This window comes from Trichosurus vulpecula, chromosome 6 (genome assembly GCF_011100635.1).
Source record: "Trichosurus vulpecula isolate mTriVul1 chromosome 6, mTriVul1.pri, whole genome shotgun sequence".
Lineage (NCBI taxonomy): Eukaryota > Metazoa > Chordata > Mammalia > Diprotodontia > Phalangeridae > Trichosurus > Trichosurus vulpecula.
Genome location: NC_050578.1, coordinates 19,593,484 through 19,605,330, shown reverse-complemented (window position 1 = coordinate 19,605,330; position 11,847 = coordinate 19,593,484). Strand labels below are relative to the sequence as shown.

At 35.6% G+C, this 11,847-nt stretch overlaps 1 pseudogene; it reads right to left on the bottom strand.

Moving 5' to 3' along the window:
• Positions 1–2,553: 2,553 nt before the first annotated feature.
• LOC118853336 lies at positions 2,554–5,144 on the bottom strand (annotated as a pseudogene).
• Between the last annotated feature and the right edge of the window lie 6,703 nt (positions 5,145–11,847).

Here is an 11,847-nt window from a genome sequence, read left to right as displayed (position 1 = left end):
AACACCTACTTCCCAGGGCTTTTGTAAGGATAAAAAAAAAATTACCATCATCATCATCACCATCATCAAGTGGTGATCAACCTAATGATTAGGAGTAAACCACACCCTCCCAGGGCAGGGTTTTCTACTTTTTGAATAGTTCTAATTGTTAGAAAGTTTCCTCACACTGAGCTTAGATCTCTCTCTCTCTCTTTCTCCAACTTTTATATATTATTCCTTGCCCTGACTTCTAGAGTAAAGCAGATCACATCTAGTCCATATGGACCAGAGAGTCCATAAAATGCTTGAAGACATCTATCCCTCTTACTTTTGTCCAGGACAAACAAGGCCAGTTTCTTTTCAAATGATCATTTATAGTTAATGATTATTCTATTGGAAATCGTGGGGTTGTTAAGTCATTTTTCAGTCATGTCTGACTCATGTCCTAACTCCATTTGAGATTTTTTGGCAAAGATACAGGAGTGGTTTGCCATGTCTTTCTCCAGCTCATTTCATAGATGAAGAATGGAGGCAAATAAGATTAAGTGACTAGCCAGGTGTCACATAGTAAGCGTCTGAGGCCATATTCGAACTCTGGAAGATGAGTCTTCCTAACTCCAGACCCAGCACTTTATCCACTGCTCTCTATTGGAAATAGTTTATTCAAACACTTTGAGCACTCATCTGCTGGGGAATGGCTATAGTTGTTCTATTATATATTTGTCTCAATTCCTTTTGTATCTTAGCTATCAAACTTTTATCATTGATATTTGTATGCAAAAAATTTCCATTCAACTCTCTTATTCTGCAGAAATTTTAAAATTTTGTTCAATTGAAATTGTCCTTTTTTATCTTTTGGATCTTTATCTTTTCTTGATTTTGAATTGTTCCCTGAGTTATATTTATGAAAGTTTCTTTATTCCATTCTCTTCTAATTTTTTTTATGATTCGACCTCATATTCAGGTTGATATTCTTTTTTTAAAACTTAAAGTGGTATGTGGTATAAGTTGTTTGTCTAAAACTAATTTCTGCCAAATTTCATTGTAGTTTCTTTAGAAGTTCTTATTAATAAGAGCATCCTTCTTCTAGTAATTTATATTCTTGGGTTTATCAAGTACTGAACATTTGCTCTTAATGGGACATGTTTCCTATTCCTTAGTGTGCATGTTTCTGTACGTATATTTTAAACAAGTACCAAATATAGTCTGAGGTCTGGAAATGTCATTAAGCCTCCATTTGCACTTTACTCTTTTATTTTGTTATTTCATAGCTTTATTCCATATTTATAACAATATAATAAACTGTCTGGTGGTACAGAAAATTTCTCCTACAATCGTAAAATATACACTTAAAAGTTCCTTTCCAGGAAAAATGGGCCTCTACCTCTATATCATCCTTCAGCTTTATCTTGACCTTAATTTTTTTTTAAATACATGAGCAATTTCATGAATCAGTCATCTGGGTGTCTAATCTTTGTCCTTCATCTCTTAATTAAAACATAGAGTATGCTGTGATGAAAATGTTTGGTTTTTCCATTCACCTATAATCTATTACAAAAGTGTTAATCTGAGAAGCATTTAGGTGAGAAAAAAAGGTAAACAACAAAACCCACAGTTTTTCTTTAAAAAATCCAAGCTTATAATAAGGGCATTTATAAGTCAGTAAGCAGCAAGTGAACAAGGATTCACAATGACCACTTGCTTTTTCTTCTAATTAACAAATGCTTTTAAAAATCAGTGGCACAGGTAAATATGGAGTAAGTAGGTTTTAAAATCCTCTTAGGTTCTTACAGTGAGCACTTTTGATGTTATAACTAATTACTAAAGTGTTATGACACACAAAATTCTAAGCAGTGAATGTAAATTATCTTTATAGAAGGTTATTTTCTGTCCTTAGTATTTGTGAGGAATTGAGATATTGTCACTACCCAAATCCTCTAGTGTATTAAAAAGTGGCAGTAATTACTGTCCATCAATTTCAGCTCCTTTGTAGGGCTTTTTACAGTAGATTCTTAGGTATAGTTCTCAATCACAGAAACACAGCAATGACAGACATCTAAATACAAAATGCTCAAATTTTTTTGTCTCCTTTAAAAATATGGTCAACATACCATTTATTTGTTTTAGTACAACAGTAATTTTGTGCTGAGAATGACAAACCATAGACTCTAGGTGTTTTACTTCACAAAGAGAGTGTAATATAACAGTTGAAAAAAATGAATACATTTCTTAAAAAAACTCACAGCAATTTGTTATTAAACTGAAACTACTACAAAAGGAATAACAAATGACTTGACAATAAATGCACTAATTTTTTTTTATTTTGGCCAAGAGTAGTCAGAATTTCAGTTTACTAGCTAATGTTTACATATTTTATGTCATATATTAGTAAGCTACCATGTATAAGAAATCAAAAAATAAATTATCTTGAAACCTAAACTGCATATTCTAGGAATATAAGCTACAGAATAAAAAAAAATACTTGTGCACAGTAGTTAGTTGAGAAAAGTTGTTCATTCACCTCTTGGCTTGTAAAAAAACATTTTCCAGAATTCACTCTAAATGATTAACAAAATTTTTAACTATTACGTGTAGCAGGTACTTTGTTTTCCCCTTCTGTTTCTTCTACCCCTGCTTGGGTCATAAGGTCAATGATGTTTTCTCCAGATCATCAATGCTACTGCTCATATCATCATTTCCTCCAATTATCTGATCTGACGTGGTCTGAAACTTGTCCTGCATCTGATGGAGAAGGGTCTAAACCACAGTGGTCAGGTCCTATACAGTTTTGAGGTCTGTCTCCGCCAGAGCACTGACTCTTGATCTCTACTCTTTCTTTTGAGATTGTAGACCTACTGGTGCTCTAGATGAATTTTGTTACATTGTCTAGTTCTGTAAAATATTACTGTGATTGAGTCCATAAATCAATTTATATCATCATTTATATCATATTGGCAAGGCCCACTCACAATCACTGCATATCTCTTCAATTATTTAAGTCTTCTTTGTTTCTGCAGTTTTGAATTAACCTTCATAAGATAACTCCAATAAATTTAATAACTTTTATAGTCAATTTAAATGAAATTTTTTAATTGTTTATTTCTTTTTTTACTACAATATGGAAATACTAATAATTTCATGGATTTCATTTGTATTCTAATAATTTACTAAAGCCATTGATTACCTCAATTCCTTCACTGGTTTTCTGGGATTTTCTAAGTATATCACCATGTCACCTGAAAATACAGATAATTTTGTCTCATTTTTGCTGATTTTTAGAAATTTAGTTTGTGATTTTTCTCTTATTGCTATAGCTAGAATTTGTAGATCTCTTTCAAATAACAGTGTGGTAAGGGAACATCATTACTTTATTTCTGCTTCTACAGGAAAAGTTTTTTCTATTTCCCCACTGGAGGAAAATGTTAACTCTTTATTTTGTATTTATGCTATTGATCATACTAAGTAAAAACTTTTCAATGCTTTTTAGAATTTTAAACATAAACTAATGATTTTTTAATTTTTTGGGCAAAGGCTTTCCTTGCATCTATTGAAATAATGGTATGATTTTTGTTCTTTATATTGTTAATCATGACAATTGTTTTCCTAATGGTGAACCACCCTTGCATCCCTGTTGTGAATCCAATTTGATCTTTTTTTAAATTTAATTTATTTAATATATTTAGTTTTCAGCATTGACTTTCACAAGAGTTTGAATTACAAATTTTCTCCCCATTTGTACCCTCCCCCCCACTCCAAGATGGCTGTCCTGTTCCCTAGTCAGCCCTCCCTTCTGCCACCCCACTCCCCTCCCATCCCCTTTACCCTTCTTTTCTTGTAGGGCAAGATAAATTTCTTTTTTTTAAAATTTATTTAATATATTTAGTTTTCAGCATTGATTTTCACAAAAGTTTGAATTACAAATTTTTTCCCCATTTCTACCCTCCCCCCACTCCAAGATGGCGTATATTCTGGTTGACCCATTCCCCAGTGAGCCCTCCCATCTGTCACCCCACTCTGCTCCCATCCCCCTTTTCCTTCTTCTCTTGTAGGGCAAGATAAATGTCTATGCCCCATTGCCTGTGTATCTTATTTCCTACTTGCATGCAAAATCTTCTTTTTTGTTGTTGTTGTTTTTGAACGTGTTTTTAAAACTTTGAGTTCCAAATTCTCTCTCCTCTTCCCTCCCCGCCCACCCTCCCTAAGAAGGCAAGCAATTCAACATAGGCCACATGCGTATCATTATGTAAAACCCCTCCACAATACTCATGTTGTGAAAGATTTTGCTCCTTCCTAACCTATCCCCCTTTATTGAATTTTCTCCCTTGACCTTGTCCCTTTCCGAAAGTGTTTGTTTTTGATTACCTCCTCCCCCTGTCTGCCCTCCCTTCTATTGTCCCCCCTTTTTATCTTCTTCCTCCTTCTTTCCTGTGGGGTAAGATACCCAATTGAGTGTGTATGGTATTCCCTCCTCAGGTCAAATCTGATGAGAGTGAGATTTACTCATTCCCCCTCACCTACCCCCTCTTCCCTTCCTACAGAACCACTTTTTCTTGCCACTTTTATGTGAGATAATTTACCCCATTCTATCTCTCCCTTGCAAGATAAATTTCTATGCCCCATGGCCTGTGTATCTTATTTTCTAGTTGCATGCAAAAACATTTTTTTTTGTTTTTGAACATCTGTTTTTAAAACTTTGAGTTCCAAATTCTCTCCCCTCTTCCCTGCCCTCAAGGAACTTATATTTTGCTGGAGCAATGGAATAGCTATACAGATAAGAAAGAAGCTAAGTATTTCTTGTTTTTTTATTCAAAAATTCTAACTCATAGTCATTAATCATATCTTTCCTGTAGGACACAATTAGTCCAGGTCTGGTGACTTGAACTCACTAAGTCCAGGCATATGCTCTTTTATCAGTTCCTTGCTTATCTTGAGTTTTAACTGCTTCTTAATAATTTTTTTTCTATGCAGCTCAGTCTGAACACTAGTAGATATTAAAGAGAGAAAAAGGAATCAAAATATGTATACCAAACAGTTCTTCTAATTATCTTTGCTTTTACCTCAAGTAGAAATGGTGGCTGCATTTCTTCCTTGTTCTTGTCCTTGCCCACTAGCAGCTTAAAACAGCTTTTTTTATTGTCCTTATCATTCTTCTCAAACCTTGGCATATTTCCAGACCTCCATCTCTGTGACAGTTCTTACAGATTATTATTTCTTTAACATCCATCCTCTGTTTCATGATATCTTTCCCATAATTCGTACATTTTCTCTTTAAATCTAAGTTGATTGGTGGAACTTCCACCACTATGGCATTACTCTCTTTATAGACCTCCTTGTTTATAGATTGTTGTAGATCTCTTAGAATTATGTTATCAAAATTTTGTTATTGAATTACCTGAGCCAATTTCCCTTTAAGCAGCCAGCCATAACGAAAATACCAATTTTAACCGAATCACCTAACAATCTTGGATATTTGCCATGGTATTTCTATAAGTTTCCTCTTTATCAAAGACTCTCTATTGAATAATACAATGTTCTTTCTTTTCTGGTGTTTCAACAATCTGGCTAGCAGTTGTTGTGGGGGTGAAAGACCAAACACAAGCCCAACAACAGGAATGCTGCCAAAGCCCAGGTTTTTTTTGATCTTCTTTACTAAGGAAAGCAATGTTAAGGGGTTGACAATCTCACTTTAATCCAGCATACAAATACCATTCACTTAGTTCAGGGGAAAAATCCAGCACCCTGAACTTCAGAGCAAATACAAACAGATTACAAACATCAACAGACAGACCAAATACAATTCATAGTTACCAACACCTAAGTTCAGGCCGGGAGCTCATAACAAGGGCTTGTCCAGAGTCATGCATGCCACCATGGCTGTGGGTAAGAGCTCCGAAAAAGAGAAAGCTAACCCCTGGTTTTATGTCTTTTTCAGGGTCAAGGGTGAGTCACACATGCAACTTGCCCATGTGACCTGAAATTGTCACAAAGAGGTGACTTAAACCCACGTGGTCTAAAAGCCTCTGATGTTCCAAACATGCCACTCAAACCCATGTAAACTAAGCCCTCCCCAGAGGCAAGGAGGTCACCAAGGACTCCCAATCTAATCAAGAAAACAAAGGCCAAACTCTTCAAGGGCACTTGGTTGAACTGAGTGCTAAGAGCCCATTTTGATTGCCAGCATATCTGGTAGATCAAGATCAGTGTATTTTTTTGGGAAAAGTACAACTCCCATATGACTTACATAGACCAGAGATTCTTATCCTTCTTTTCCCCTCTGTGTCATATTTGTCCATCCACATATTCCTTATACTGGTAGAGATTTCCCTCTGGTTTTTCATCACGATGTCCATACCAATTTTTTAACTTTAAAGTTAGCCCTTTGGGGATTTATTTTTCTTTTGACTCTTCTGACTCTAATGACATCATACATCTTCTCCAAAGAAGGATGCTGTACCAAAGTGGGTGATCCTTATGTTGGTTAGTAATTTGGGAAGCAGAAAGAGATGTCTTCCCCATAGCATATACTGAAAAATTATTTGTTGAATCGATTTGAGCCTATCAACATATAGAATAAATTAGCATGTATATGTGTATTTAAGAATCAAGATCCATCTTGACTCCCCACAGGAAGGTATATTTTATAACTGAAATTTCTTTACAAGAAAAGAAGACTTTTATGACAAATGTCATTCTTATTCCAAAACTTTGAAGGTTCATCATTCTACTAACATGGGAGTTCCTTTCAATCACGAATATCCCAAGCTCATTATGCTTTAGTATGAGTCTTCACAAGTTATTATGGGTGAAAAATGCATCCATTTGTATTTAATCTAATACTCATACTACTCAAACTTAGATAGACTGGTCCTCAGATGACTGATGTAGAATTAACTGCCAGGACCAATGCTTTAAGCCTTTTCTATTTGAGCAGGGCAATAGTATTCAGCTTCTCTACCGCAATTTTATCTCTGTTCCACACATCCTGTGGTAGCTGTCAAAGCGATTTTCCAAAAGCACAGATCTAACCATTGTCACTCTCATACTCAATAAACTCAAGTGGCTCCTGATTACCTAAAGGATCAAATATAAATTCCTTTGTTTAACATTTCTGCCAGAAACCTCTCCTGATCCCCTCAGATGTTAATGCCTTCTACCCCAAAATATCCTGTATCCTTTTAGAGATGTCATTATGTGTAAATGTTGTTTCCCCCAGAGAGATTACAAGCTCCTAAAAGGGAGGAACTGTTTCACTTATATCTTGGTATCCCCAGTGCCTGGCAAAAGTAGATACTTTATAAGTACTTGTTGATTATTTGAATAACAAGACCTGCATGAGGACCTTGAGTCACTTCCATACCACAAGCATCAGATAATGGCTTGAGGGGAAATCATAACAAATGTCATGACTGGAATTAAAATTTGTCATGGAGATAGTCTTAAATTCTGCTCTAAAATATTTCTATTTTTTTAAAATCTTGGTTTTATTTCCAATAGACCCCCTTTTTACATCAAGCTAGGAGCTTTTCATGCATCCTTAAACACAAACAAAATTGAATCTGGGCAACACCACTATAAAGGCGCCAGCAAAAACCTTCTACTCGCATAACCCCACTCACTGTAGATCACATTTCACAGAGCACCAGTTACCATGAAATCTGATTAATTTAATTTTATTCTTTAATGATTCATCTGTCATAGAAAGCAAGTCACTCAGATAATAACTTTTAGTATAATTTTCTTATCGACAATAAAATGAAGTCATTAGGGATCTACACACCCGATCCTGAATAACAATTAAAAACCCAATTTCCTTTGCTAGGCTGGTCTTAAATAGAACCCTTGCACTTAATCACTGGAAGAACAGCTCCTTCTTATTAATTAAACCTAGATTTTTGTGCTGTTGAAACCACCACAATAGAATCAGCTTTAGTTATTTTTTTTTTTGTTTTGCAAAGCTAAGAGAACCGCTGTGATGCTTCCACACAGTGTACACATCACATTAAAATGTTCCTTGTGCTTTGTGAACAGAAACAAGAATTCTCAAGCATTAGCAATGATGTCTGTGGGAGTTTTTGGCATTCAAATAAATGAAAGTGGGGGCTGGGAGCATGCGAGCAGTAAACAAAAAAAATATTTATCTAAAGACAGGGCCGGATGTTAACTAGGTACATTAATCAAGCTGTGATACAGTGCTCTGCAAAGTCAGCCATAATAAGTGTTTTTCATGACTCTTCTACTTTTAAATACAATAACAGCTCACATTTTGGCTGTACTTTATGAAGCCTTTTACATGCTTTATTTCAATTGATCTTCACTATAACCCTCTGACGAAGATAGTACAAGTATAATTTCTACCATTTTACAGAGAAAAGTAAAAGGGAGTGAGTGGTAAGATTCATAAAAATACTTTTAAAATGCAAAAAAAGAAGATTTAATTTCTTGAACTCACAGGCTTGAAGTTGGAAAAGACTTAGAACTCACCTACCCCCAACACCTTCATTTTACAAATAGAGAAACCAAGGCTCCAAGGGGTTGGGTAACTCTCCTAAGGATACACAATAGTAAGTGGCAAAGCTAGCAACTTATCAGACCCTATGGATACTTTCCACAGTGACTTGCTTGAGTGACTAAGAATCGAAAAATGAAAAGAAAAGATCCTTGTGTTTAATGAGCATGGTAGGAAAAGATGGTAATCAGTGGAATAAGTTTCACTGTTGGACAATACTGCTGTTGGACAATACTGCTATTCCCTGCACATGGCACTCCACTCTTGACTCTGGGTATTTTCTCTGGCTGTCCTCCATGCCTGGAACTCTTTCTCTCCTCATTTCCGTATTCTTGCTTCCCTGGCTTCCTTTGAGTCTCTTTAAAATTTTACCTTCTGCAAGAAGCCTTTGATGGTTCTCCTTAATTTGAGTGCCTTCCCTCTGAGATTATCTCCATTTCATCCTGTATTTAGCTTATTTATACAGCTGTTGACTTTTATCGTATTCCCAGCACTTACTGGAAGACAGTAGATGTTTAATAAGTGCTTGTTGATTTGATTTGACTTTTTTGCTTTATTTCTAGGTATATCCATTGTATGATTTTTATCTATCTCAGAATAAAATAATGAGAATTTCAACTAAAAATAATCCAAAATTAGACTGTGAGAAATGTTATATATTTAAATTTAACTAGGAGAAAAGATAATGAAATCTTCATAACCAATACCAGAAAATTTTAGAGAGCTATAGTATTAATCTCTTTGTGATGGAAATTGTGACAAGAACATAAACAATAAAATCATTCTAAGAAAAAAACTTCATTGTGATAGCAATTATTTTCTCCTGGAGCTTTAGCAGCTTCTGAAAGCTTCTGAAGTCTTCTCAGAAGATAATCTGAGATAATTGGGTTCTGCTACTGAGCTTGTTTAAATTAGATTCTTTAAAAAAAATGAAGTAAAGGCAATCAGTCAGTCAATAAGCATTTAAGTGCCTTCTAAGCTACATACTATTCAATGAGGTGATTTTATCCTTGGAATTTTATTTTATCATATTTTTCTATTTTATATGTATTATGTATCACATATATAATGTATGATGTATTTATACATATAATATATATTATATATTTATTTTATTTGTCTTTCAAATAAGACATTCCATCTCTTGACTCTGGGTATTTTCTCTGTCTGCCCTCCATGCCTGGAATATTTTCCCTCCTCATCTCTACCTCCTGGCTTTTCTGCCTTCCCGCAAGTCTGAACTAAAATCCCACTATCTACAGGAAGCATTTCCTATCCCTCTTAATTCTAATGCCTTCCTTCAATTAGTTCTTATTGATCCTGTATATAGCTTTGTTTGTACATATTTGTTTTCTTTTTGTCTTGCTCATCAGACTATGAACTCTTTGAGAGCAAGGACTGTCTTTTGCTTCTTTTTTTTAAATATCCCTGCACTTAGCATAGTGTTTGAGATGTGTAAGAAGATTGGAAAGATAGGAAGGGGTCAGGTTATGAAGGGTTTTAATACCAAACAGAGGATTTTGTATTTGATTCTGGAGGCAATCAGGAGCCACTGGAGTTTATTGAGTGGGGGTGGAGGAGGGTGAGATGGTAAGCAGGGTGGGAACTAAAAATGATACTGGAGCTCCTTATTCTAAAGAGCCGGAGGGGAGAGATGACAAATGGTCTTTATAAGCATCTTGAGGGTGGGAAGAAATCAGTCATAGACTTATGCCTTCACGGTGCCTAGTGCAGTGCTGGGAGCAGGGATAGGCACTCAGTATTTAATTGCCACATTGAAGGATGTTTGCTCTACTCTCTCCCTAGATAAAGGCTAACATTTGAGACTCCATCTCGCACTCTTAAAATCTCTAAAATCTGTGGAGTGATGGGCGAGCTAGTGGAAGTAATGTTGCATATGGAATAACAGGGGCAATGCCACAATATCTGAATATATGGAGCACACTGAGGCTTAAAAAGTGATTTACACGCATTACCTTATTTGGCATGTAAGAACTTAGCAGTAAGGTAGAAGGGAGAACACTTGAATACATAGACAGCTATCCTGCTCAAGAAGAGAGGTATAATGGGAAGAAGGCTTGATCTGAAGTCAGGAGACCTGTGTTTGAATCCCTGCCTTTCATGTTTACTAGCTTTAGGAACTTGGTTAACTCTCCATTTCCTCACCTGAAAAATGAATGGGTTGGATTAGATTGTTTCTGACTTCCTTTCTAACTCCAAGCTTTATGGTAATTTTCCTGAGCCTCAGTTTTCTTAACTGTAAAATGGGAATCATAATACTGGCACATCCTACTTCATTGGGTAATGGTGAGGAAAGCACCTGGGAAACCTTAAAAGTCCCACAGAAATGGGAATTATTATTAATGAGAAGAGTGCAATTGAGGGAAAAGCCAAGTTGTTTCCCCTATTAATTAAACAGGATAATTCCTCCAACCCTCTGGTTCACTCTGATTGTGGAGATGGAATATTTCCCATTCTAGTCCCTAGTAGTTAGCTGAATGCAAAATAAAGGTTGGACGTAAGGCCGATTTCAACAGGAGATCTTGCAAAACTCATCTCTGAAAAAAATCTCACCATAGTACCACTTTTTCTAGTACCATGTTCCTTGATTATTTTAGTCCTTTAAATGGAATCTATGATTTCATCCATGTAAAGAACTCTTGGTATGGATAGTCCCTCTACTGATGCAGAACAGATCACTTTGGTAGGAAAAGTTGCTTTTAGCAGGTGATGTCCCTTTGATCCTTTTTCTTCTGCAAGTGGATAAAGGGGTTAAGCTGAAAACTATCTTAGGCACTCCAATTTTGGGATACATTATCCAGTCTATAAGTGTTCTCCATTTTATTTGTAATTCCCACTGTGCACATGGTCTCAGCTGAAATCTGAAGCATGAAGAATGTTCACAGCTTCCTAGTCTTCTTACACACAAGATATTAAATCTTCACTGGATTTTTCCCCTGAAATTCAGCACATATTAACTCATAAAAGCATCTTTCTGGACTCCTAGTTTATTCTAATTCTCAATAGAGACCCTTAACTGGAAGTGACTTCAGCTTTTTTTGGCCTTCTCTCAAGCTACCCAAAATGGCAAATTGTCACAAATGTCAACAACTTTTCTTGTAATTATATCTCACAAACAGTTGGAAAAAGCTGTTGGGCTTTCCAGGAAAATGCGCTTAGGGGCAAAACCCGACATGGGAATACCCTTTTCCACAAAGGAAAGTTTTAGGCAATTTTGAAGCTGGTGAAAAAAAAAAGGGTTTTCAAGTGAAAGTTGCCTCCAGTTCATTATTACACTTATTTCTGTTAACACTCAGGCTGGTAAAACTGAATGTCCTAATATATTGCAAATGCATATAGGA